General features: G+C 34.7%; 1 non-coding gene across 1 annotated transcript; it reads right to left on the bottom strand.

The window, feature by feature from the left end:
* Positions 1-3,612: 3,612 nt before the first annotated feature.
* On the bottom strand, positions 3,613-3,684 carry TRNAC-GCA. The gene has a single exon. It is a non-coding gene; the product is annotated as a tRNA-Cys (tRNA).
* Between the last annotated feature and the right edge of the window lie 7,740 nt (positions 3,685-11,424).

The following is an 11,424-nucleotide window of genomic DNA, read 5'->3' as shown; positions in this document are numbered from 1 at the left end:
TAGAATTTCTATCATGATTATTAAAAGTGATATTTATTTTTTTCTAGACAGCCTTTTTCAAAAGTTAAAATTATAGAAATAAGAAGGGTGCTGATTAGTTCATGATTATGAAAGATACGTTTTCAACTAAAGAAGCTCTCTAAAACTAACAAAGATTCAAATAAACTTGTACCAGGACACTAAGCAAGCAGGCACTCCTACAAACAATTTATTTGATTTATTTTGTCATGAGAATGGAAAGGTAATCTTTACTAAACTTAATTGAACAACATAGATCAGAATATTATATCCTTAATACATTTACAATTTTTGTAGAGCCAACTGATTTTACATATGACTCCTTTACATGAAATATGATCTGAGAAGCATTTCAGTGACTGTTTCAGGTCACAAATTTGAAATGTCTTTCTATTATACCATTTCTAAGTCATTTCTCTACATGTCTGTGTTTGATTGGGTCCCATCATAGTGTTTGGCCATAAAACTAAACCTAACTCCACTAGTGTCTTTCAGAGTAGAGTCATCAATCTTTTAAAAGGGTGAATATAACCTTATGATAATGTATCATGCAAAAGACAAGCATTTAAGCCTTACATGGTCAACTTTAGTGAGAAATGACTTATTAACTTACACTGCAATTGAGATTATTCATCAGCATCTTTAATTTAAACAGTAGCTAGTTTTTCTCAAAGTTGGAAAAATTAGCTATAGACCATAGTTGACAAAATAAAACTAATTTAGGATTAAGTTTTTGTTTTTTTTTTTACACAAAGTAACTTTTCCAAAGTTTCCAGTACTGGAAGTTAAATTTATTTCTAAAATTAATAATTTTAATAATCTAATAATTTCTAAAATTATTTCAACTTTAGTATCTTTATACTACTAACCAGAAGAACAATAATTCTATTTCTTACAATGTAGAATGTTCTTTTGCTCAATTTGGTTATGAAGGAAATAAACTATTAGCAGATACATATATACTATTAGCATATTATAATAGAAACATCTACTACTCTTATACATAGAAAAATCATGAATTGAGCAAATTATATATTTTTAAGCAAAATTATTTTCCCACCAGATTATCTGCCAAGAATTTAAGATTATTTTGAGCTCAGATAGAAGTCTCAACCACTTAATTCATAGAATGAATCATTCTCTTCATCTTGATACTTCACCTTTATTCCGAATGAAGCATGCATGCTGCTCTAGTACATTTCTGATGAGAAAAATACTGATGTTCATATATTAAGATATAATAATGTTTCCTATACTACTATTGGTGATATTGTGGGCCTTAGCTTTGATTATAATACAATGATATTTCAAGTAAGAGTCATAATGCTTTTTTTAACAAACTGGAATTTAAGTGTTTCAGAGGGAAGTAGGGGAAATGCCACATGAGGAATTTCATTTCAGCTTATCTAAAATATATCTCCAATATAGTCAAATATCATTTGTCCTTTATCTCCTATTTGGAATTGTGCTGTAATAAAATACCCAAATATCTATGAGTTTTCAGATGGAAAAACTCAGATAAACATTTAAAGGGAATAAATGAAACTCTTCTTTTTGGCACCAAAAATTTGAAGTTTTAATTACTTTTATTTGTATCATTAGAAAATTGTTTATACTTATAACATCAAAATATGTTTAGGAATACAAAAAATAGCAAAGATTTTATTTCTTTCTTTGATATTTATTTCTTCAATTATTTTAATATTAATCTTTTTCTTTCTGTGAAACTGGTGATGAGAAAGCACACATAATTTTCTGAACAGTGCTCCTCTGCCAAGTTGCAATGTAGAATATTAGCTTTAATATCTGCCTGATGTACTGACTTACTTCAAGAAAGTGAATATTCTGAAATATTACCTTATTGTTTTATTTCACAAAACAGAAGTTAATGTGGTTACTGAAAGATAGACTTCCCTCATTTAAAATCTGAGCACACATTAAATAAAATCAAGTATTCTGAAGAGTTAATATTTACTGATATTAATCAGTTATCTATATTTATTCATGTGGTAATAATTCACAGGTTAACCCTGAAAAAAATAGCAGAACTAAAGTAAATATGTTCAAATTTATAAACTTGATTAATTTTTATAATATTTTTCCTAATTTTGTCTTTATTCTGCCCTCAAAGCATCATTTTAACATTTAATTTACCAACTAATGTATATATCTGCATAAATCCACACTTTACATTTATTCTATAGACTCCTAGACAAAGTTTAGACTGGCTTACAAGGTCAAAAAAATAAAATTCTTAAGTGTTACAAGACTGAATCTGATAGTTCACAGGAACGATATCAGACATCACACAGTGTGCTCTAGACAGGAAATGCCTCCTCCTTGAAAATAATGTCAGTGTTTTACTGCTTTGATAATGGGATGTAAACTAAAATATTTGTTGGTATATCAAAGAAGTTATGAATTCAATCCTTATCTTTCTCTTAAAATTATTCTTAGTTTCTTCCTGATAGTGCCTGTTAGAGGTAATTATCATTCCAATTCCTTTCCATGAGAATATGTGTGTATTCTTTAAATAATTTTAAATAAGGCACTCTTTTAAAAAATGACAGTTTGTAATACATTAACAAGAAAGATGATTTTTTCATATAGAAGTATAGATCCAAACCAATATTAAACTTTCTATATTCTATAATTTTAAGATTTAGATTTTTAGCTTAGTTTTAGATATTTTTCACTTCTTGACCCAAAATTTAGGGGCATGGAAATTTTAGTCAGCAAAGGGGCACACTCTTTCCAAAGAACCTACAAGGTTTTATCACACTGAAAATAATCCCTGCTGCAAAAACATTTGGATTTCTCATTTTCAGGGAAAAGCAGGTAAGGAAAGAGTCATCTTTTTGGAAGGAGTAATTGGCCCTTATCAACAGGTTGGCTGCACTGGTTTTGCACAAACCAGTGAGAACTAGGAGAAATACAAAACATGAGTTATCTGTGTGGGTTTCTCTTGGTTTTCCCTCTCCTGTTTATAATGGTGAATGGACATGTGGTCTGAGAAGGCAGTATGATGACCAAGGGCTTAGGTCACTTACGAGTGGGGATCAGGTCATGCCATCATGGAAGTCACAAAGATCTGCCACTGTGATAGATGAGGATGAGGAGAGATACAATATAGTGGGAAGAAGAAAATGAAATACCAGTATACCAGTTATGCTCCAAAACCAACTATTGCAGGGGCCACAATGCATCCTACCAAGTTCACTCTGGTCAGTTTATCCTTAGGAAGGAGACTCACAGGATCCATGGAAAAGCTGCTTCCAGAATCTGCCTGGACAAGTGTATCTCTTTTGTGTAAGATGTAGACTGTGGCATCCATGGAAGTGTTCTGCTCAAATCCCCTTCGAGTGAAACAAATGTGCAGAGTGTAACTGACTGGTGGCCTTATCTCTATCGGCACTGACTCAGGAATCACTCTCAGTTAAAGACAAGGCAAGCCCAGGTACCAGTCCTGGCCCGTTAAGAGTCGTGTCCAACTCTTTGCGACCCCATGGACAGTAGCCTACCAGGCTCCGCTGTCCATGGGATTTTCCAGGCAAGAATACTGGAGTGGGCTGCCATTTCCTTCTCTAGGGGATCTTCCCAACCCAGGGATCGAACCTGGGTCTCCTGCATTGCAGACAGACGCTTTACCGTCTGAGCCACCAGGGAAGCCGTTACTTAACACAGGACCGCTCTAATTCAGAAAACCACCGTTATGGTCAAAACTTTCTCTACCTGTGCTTTGTCAGAAGATCTTCCCACCTGGTCCTTCCTTTCCTTTTTCTTTTCACACGTATCAGAACTTATTGTTGTCTGGAGATTTTCATAACTGATTTCTGCTCTCTCCTCATCTTTTATCCTTCATGGCCATTTCCACAGTACCTTTTTTACACAACAATTCCCATCTTGACATTTGTTTTTAGAAGTAACCAAATTGATACAATCGGTATAATTGATCAGTCTCTGGCCAAACTGTTGAAGAAAATACAAGGCACAAAAAACAAATATCAAGAATGAGAGTGGACATGGTCACAGATCTTAAAGACTTCAAAAGGATAATAATGGAATATTATATGTATTTTTCAAGAAAGAGGGAAATTTAAAACTTTTTAAAAATCTGATCTGACTTTTGAGTCAGGCAGTCCTACAGTGCTATGGCCTATGTACAGTAATAATTCTGAAGACCAAGGGACCAAATAATTGGATCTTAAGTGAAAATAACAAAACTTTTCTGTTTCCACACAACCAGATTTGAAATGATTTGTTTTTTTAAAGTACAAAGTGTGACAATATTCTATGTCAAAAATGATTTTTGGAAAAAGAGCTATATTATCATAATAACTTTACCTCTTCTAATGAAAATAGGAATCACTCAATAACGTGGTAAATAATTATCTATTAACCCTATATAATTGATAATGTTTCAAATTGCACTTGCTTATCTCGAAACTCTCTACTCTGGCACCAGGTATGTAAAAAAACAAAAAGCAAGCAAACAACGCATAATATTGGAAACATCCATCCAACTAAGACCACCTCTTCCAATTATGTTTGGAAATAAAATCTGAAAATATTCTTTAGTGATCTTTCTAAAAGTAGGGTAGATAGGTTTGGCCAAGTTTCTACCAACCAGACAAGTTTTTTCCTTAATGTATAAAAGTCATCTAGGCAGATGATTTAATGAAGAAAGACAACTCTTCATGTGTGCTAGAAAAGTGATATGGACTAGAGGATGTCAATATCTTTAAGAAAGTTCATATATTTCCTTAGTTACATAGAGCTAAATTGAGGAAAAATTTCTTCAGGGAACAATGAAAGTGATTATTATGGCCAAACAGAGACTTGAGTGTCGAGAAACATGTCTAAAACATTTATAAAAGTTTAATTTTTGCAAATTTTAGTCCTCCAAATTTCCTGCCTAAATTTACCTTTAAGAAAAAAGGATAGTCCTTTAAATGTTAGATTAAGAAATGCATATTAGATTCCTATGCTTTTAAAACACTACTATTCCTCCTGTAGTAGGTTCTTGCCCCAGGCAAAAACCAATGCCTAACAAAAATATTGAAGAGGAAAAAAGAAAAGGAAACCTCAAGAGGTACACCAAGATATATTAGGATTTTGAACAATCAAAAAAGCAAAGGTCATATGGGTCTTTGAAAACTCCTTGGAGGGAAAAATTGATCCATTCCTTTAATGTTCTTCACAACAAGGATTAATTCTTTTTGAATACATTAAATATTATAAGAGAAAACCCATTAAGGAGAGGAGACTCAATTCACTACTCTTTCTGCCTGATCCATATGAGAACTTTCAAAACCAATCTTAGACTGATATATACCCTGTTGATTTTGATTTTTGTATTATCTTAAACCAGAAAGGATGTATTTCCTTCTAAAAATATAGTTTAAAATAATCAAACAACACAATGTCACCAAAGTTGCTATCAAGAAGCTCTGCAAACACTTGCAAAAAGTTGTGAGTACAGGTAAAGACCAACAGTAAGAGATAAGAGGAATATAAATTGGAATTATATCAATTTGCATGTCATAATTGATTCTCTTTATCATTCCAAAATGCTGAATATTAAAGTTAGACTTCACATTAATAAATAATAGTAAAATATTGTCATTTTGTTACATTATGTATTATATATAACATCATTTGTAACATTATATTACTATTTATAATACACTCACATAACACTTTATAGATTGCAAATGTCCTTAAAAAATTTAATCTACACAAAAATGATGTCAGAAGGCTTTGCTATTAAACTGCCTTTAATAGTTTGCTCTGCTGCTTCTGCTGCTACTAAGTCGTGTCAGTCATGTCCGACTCTGTGCGACCACATAGATGGCAGCCCAACAGGCTCCCCAGTCCCTGGGATTCTCCAGGCAAGAATACTGGGGTGGGTTGCCATTTTCTTCTCCAATGCATGAAAGTGAAAAGTGAAAGTGAAGTCGCTCAGTCTTGTCCGACTCTTAGCGACCCCATGGACTGTAGCCTACCAGGATCCTCCGCCCATTGGATTTTCCAGGCAAGAGTACTGGAGTGGGGTGCCATTGCCTTCTCCGATAGTTTGTTCTAAAGTTACTTAATTCCTCTGGACCTTTGCTTCCTTATTATAGAAAGAAGGAATTACAGTAAATGATTTTCAAGCCCCTTCCTAGCTGAAAAAGTTCACTTAAAGACAAATGCTAAAGAAAAATACTTTCTCTGAAGTAATTTTCTTTTGTCACAAATCTCCAAAGTAATATGATATGTTATAACTTATTTTCAACATCTTTAAATGTCTGTAAATCTCATACAATAAAAATTCACAAATAAAAAGTATACAGTTCAAGGATTTTATTATATTCACAATGTTGTGTAACCACACCATTTAAGTTTAGAATATTTTACCAGCCTCCAAAACCCCGTGGCTATTAGCAATTCCCTCCCACACTCTTATCTCAGCTATTAAGGTGAAAGGGTTAGTCACACAGTCATTTCCAACTCTTTGTGACCCCATGGACTATACCCACCAGGCTCCTCTGCCCGTGGGATTCTGCAGTCTAGAATACTTTGGTCTTACATTTAGATCTTTAATTCATTTTGAGTTTATTTTTATGTATGGTGTTAGAAAGTGTTCTAGTTTCATTCTTTTACAAGAGGTTGACCAGTTTTCCCAGCACCACTTGTTAAAGAGTTTGTCTTTAATCCATTGTATATTCTTGCCTCCTTGTCAAAGATAAGATGTCCATAGGTGCGTGGATTTATCTCTGGGCTTTCTATTTTGTTCCATTGATCTATATTTCTGTCTTTGTGCCAGTACCATACTGTCTTGATGACTGTGGCTTTGTAGTAGAGCCTGAAGTCAGGCAGGTTGATTCCTCCAGTTCCATTTTTCTTTCTCAAGATTGCTTTGGCTATTCGAGATTTTTTGTATTTCCATACAAATTGTGAAATTATTTGTTCTAGCTCTGTGAAGAATACCATTGGTAGCTTGATAGGGATTACATTGAATCTATAAATTGCTTTGGGTAGTATACTCATTTTCACTATATTGATTCTTCCAATCCATGAACATGGTATATCTCTCCATCTATTAGTGTCCTCTTTGATTTCTTTCACCAGTGTTTTATAGTTTCCTATATATAGGTCTTTAGGTAGATATATTCCTAAGTATTTTATTCTTTTCATTGCAATGGTGAATGGAATTGTTTCCTTAATTTCTCTTTCTATTTTCTCATTATTAGTGTATAGGAGTGCAAGGGATTTCTGTGTGTTGATTTTATATCCTGAAACTTTACTATATTCATTGATTAGCTCTAGCAACTTTCTAGTGGAGTTTTTAGGGTTTTCTATGTAGAAGATCATGTCATCTGCAAACAGTGAGAGTTTTACATCTTCTTTTCCAATTTGGATTCCTTTTATTTCTTTTTCTGCTCTGATTGCTGTGGCCAAAACTTCCAAAACTATGTTGAATAGTAATGGTGAAAGTGGGCACCCTTGTCTTGTTCCTGACTTTAGAGGAAATGCTTTCAATTTTTCACCATTGAGGATAATGTTTGCTGTGGGTTTGTTGTATATAGCTTTTTTATGTTGAGGTATGTTCCTTTTATTCCTGCTTTCTGGAGAGCTTTTATCATAAATGGGTGTTGAATTTTGTCAAAGGCTTTCTCTGCATCTATTGAGATAATCATATGGCTTTTATTTTTCAATTTGTTAATGTGGTGTATTACATTGATTGATTTGCGGATATTGAAGAATCCTTGCATCCCTGGGATAAAGCCCACTTGGTCATGGTGTATGATCTTTTTAATGTATTGTTGGATTCTGATTGCTAGAATTTTGTTAAGGGTTTTTGCATCTATATTCATCAGTGATATTGGCCTATAATTTTCTTTTTTTGTGTGACATCATTGTTAGGTTTTGGTATTAAGGCAATGGTGGCCTCATAGAATGAGCTTGGAAGTTTACCTCCCTCTGCAATTTTCTGGAAGAGTTTGAGTAGGATAGGTGTTAGCTCTTCTCTAAATTTTTGGTAGAATTCAGCTGTGAAGCTGTCTGGACCTGGGCTTTTGTTTGCTGGAAGATTTCTGATTACAGTTTCTATTTCTGTTCTTGTGATGGGTCTGTTAAGATTTTCTATTTCTTCCTGGTTCAGTTTTGGAAAGTTGTACTTTTCTAAGAATTTGTCCTTTTCTTCCAAGTTGTCAATTTTATTGGCATATAATTGCTGATAGTAGTCTCTTATGATCCTTTGTATTTCTGTGTTGTCTGTTGTGATCTCTCCATTTTCATTTCTAATTTTATTGATTTGATTTTTATCCCTTTGTTTCTTGATGAGTCTGGCTAATGGTTTGTTGATTTTATTTATCCCCTCAAAAACCAGCTTTTGGCTTTGTTGATTTTTGATATGGTCTCTTTTGTTTCTTTTGCATTTATTTCTGCCCTAATTTTTAAGATTTCTTTCCTTCTACTAACCCTGGGATTCTTCATTTTTTCCTTTTCTAGTTGCTTTAGGTGTAGAGTTAGGTTATTTATTTGACTTTTTTCTTGTTTCTTGAGGTATGCCTGTATTGCTATGAACCTTCCCCTTAGCACTGCTTTTACAGTGTCCCACAGGTTTTGGGTTGTTGTGTTTTCATTTTCATTCGTTTCTATGCATATTTTGATTTCTTTTTTTATTTCTTCTGTGATTTGTTTGTTATTCAGCAGCGTGTTGTTCAGCCTTCATATGTTGGAATTTTTAATAGTTTTCTCCTGTAATTGAGATCTAATCTTACTGCATTGTGATCAGAAAAGATGCTTGGAATGATTTCAATTTTTTCAAATTTACCAAGGCTAGATTTACGGCCCAGGATGTGATCTATCCTGGAGAAGGTTCCATGTGTGCTTGAGAAAAAGGTGAAATTCATTGTTTTGTGGTGAAATGTCCTATAGATATCAATTAGGTCTAACTCATCTATTGTATCATTTAAAGTTTGTGTTTCCTTGTCAATTTTGTGTTTAGTTGATCTATCCATAGGTGTGAGTGGGGTAGTAAAGTCTCCCACTATTATTGTGTTATTGTTCATTTCCCCTTTCATACTTGTTAGCATTTGTCTTACATATTGTGGTGCTCCTATGTTGGGTGCATATATATTTATAATTGTTATATCTTCTTCTTGGATCAATCCTTTGATCATTATGTAGTGTCCTTCTTTGTGTCTTTTCACAGCCTTTGTTCTAAAGTCTATTTTATCTGATATGAGTATTGCTACTCCTGCTTTCTTTTGGTTTCTGTTTGTGTGGAATATCTTTTTCCAGCCCTTCACTTTCAGTCTATATGTGTCCCTTGTTTTGAGGTGGGTCTCTTATAGACAACATATATAGGGCTCTTGTTTTTGTATCCATTCAGCCAGTCTTTGTCTTTTGGTTGGGACATTCAACCCATTTACATTTAAGGTAATTATTGATAAGTAAGTGGAGAGTGAAAAAGTTGGCTTAAAGCTCAGCATGCAGAAAACAAAGATCATGGCATCTGGTCCCATCATTTCACGGGGAATAGATGGGGAAACAGTGGAAACAGTGTCAGACTTTATTTTTGGGGGCTCCAAAATCACTGCAGATGGCGATTGCAGCCATGAAATTAAAAGATGCTTACTCCTTGGAAGGAAAGTTATGACCAACCTAGATAGCATATTCAAAAGCAGAGACATTACTTTGCCAACAAACGTCCATCTAGTCAAGGCTATGGTTTTTCCAGTGGTCATGTATGGATGTGAGAGTTGGACTGTGAAGAAGGCTGAGTGCCGAAGAATTGATGCTTTTGAACTGTGGTGTTGGAGAAGACTCTTGAGAGTCCCTTGGACTGTAAGGAGATCCAACCAGTCCATTCTGAAGGAGATCAGCCTTGAAATTTCTTTGGAGGGAATGACGCTAAAGCTGAAACTCCAGTACTTTGGCCACCTCATGCGAAGAGTTGACTCATTGGAAAAGACTCTGATGCTGGGAGGGATTGGGGCAGGAGGAGAAGGGGACGACAGAGGATGAGATGGCTGGATGGCATCACTGACTCGATGGACGTGAGTCTGAGTGAACTCCGGGAGTTGGTGATGGACAGGGAGGCCTGGCGTGCTGCGATTCATGGGGTCGCAAAGAGTTGGACACGACTGAGAGACTGAACTGAACTGAACTGAACTAATGACCCTGTTGCCCTTTACTTTATTGTTTTCCATTCAAGTTTATACACCCTTTTTGTGTTTCCTGTCTAGAGAAGATCCTTTAGCATTTGTTGGAGAGCTGGTTTGGAGGTGTTAAATTCTCTCAGCTTTTGCTTGTCTGTAAAAGCTTTTGATTTCTCTTTCATATTTGAATGAGATCCTTGCTGGGTACAGTAATCTGGGCTGTAGGTTATTTTCTTTCATCACTTTAAGTATGTCTTGCCATTCCCTCCTGGCCTGAAGAGTTTCTGTTGAAAGATCAGCTGTTTTCCTTATCGGAATCCCCTTGTGTGTTATTTGGTGTTTTTCCCTTGCTGCTTTTAATATTTGTTCTTTGTGTTTGATCTTTGTTAGTTTGATTAATATGTGTCTTGGGGTGTTTCGCCTTGGGTTTATCTTATTTGGGACTGTCTGGATTTCTTAGACTTGGGAGATTATTTCCTTCCCCATTTTAGGGAAGTTTTCGACTATTATCTCAAGTATTTTCTCATGGTCTTTCTTTTTGTCTTCTTCTTCTGGGACTCCTATGATTCGAATGTTGGGGCATTTAATATTGTCCTGGTGGTCTCTGAGATTGTCCTCATTTCTTTTAATTCATTTTTCTTTTTTCCTCTCTCACTGATTTATTTCTACCATTTTATCTTCTACTCACTAATCCTATCTTCTGCCTCTGTTATTCTATTTGTTCCCTCCAGAGTGTTTTTGATCTCATTTATTGCACTATTCATTGTATATTGACTCTTTTTTATTTCTTCTAGGTCCTTGTTGAATCTTTCTTGCATCTTCTCAATCCTTGTCTCCAGGCTATTTATCTGTGATTCCATTTTGTTTTCAAAATTTTGGATCATTTTCACTATCATTATTTGGAATTCTTTATCAGGTAGATTCCCTATCTTTTCCTCTTTTGTTTGGCTTGGTGACAATTTATTCTGTTCCTTTACCTGCTGAGTATTCCTCTGTCTCTTCATCTTGTTTATATTGCTGTGTTTGGGGTGGCCTTTCTGTATTCTGGCAGTTTGTGGAGATCTCTTTATTGTGGAGTTACCTCACTGTGGGTGGGGTTGTATGGGTGGCTTATCAAGGTTTCCTGTTTAGGGAAGTTGTGTCTGTGTTCTGGTGGGTAGAGCTGGATTTCTTCTTTCTGGAGTGCAATAAAGTGTCCAATAGTGAGTTATGAGATGTCAGTGGGTTTGGAGTGACTTTGGGCAGCCTGTATATT

This window comes from Bos indicus x Bos taurus, chromosome 17, assembly GCF_003369695.1.
Source record: "Bos indicus x Bos taurus breed Angus x Brahman F1 hybrid chromosome 17, Bos_hybrid_MaternalHap_v2.0, whole genome shotgun sequence".
Lineage (NCBI taxonomy): Eukaryota > Metazoa > Chordata > Mammalia > Artiodactyla > Bovidae > Bos > Bos indicus x Bos taurus.
The sequence above is the reverse complement of the archived record's forward strand: the minus strand, read 5'-3'. Positions and strand labels throughout refer to the sequence as shown.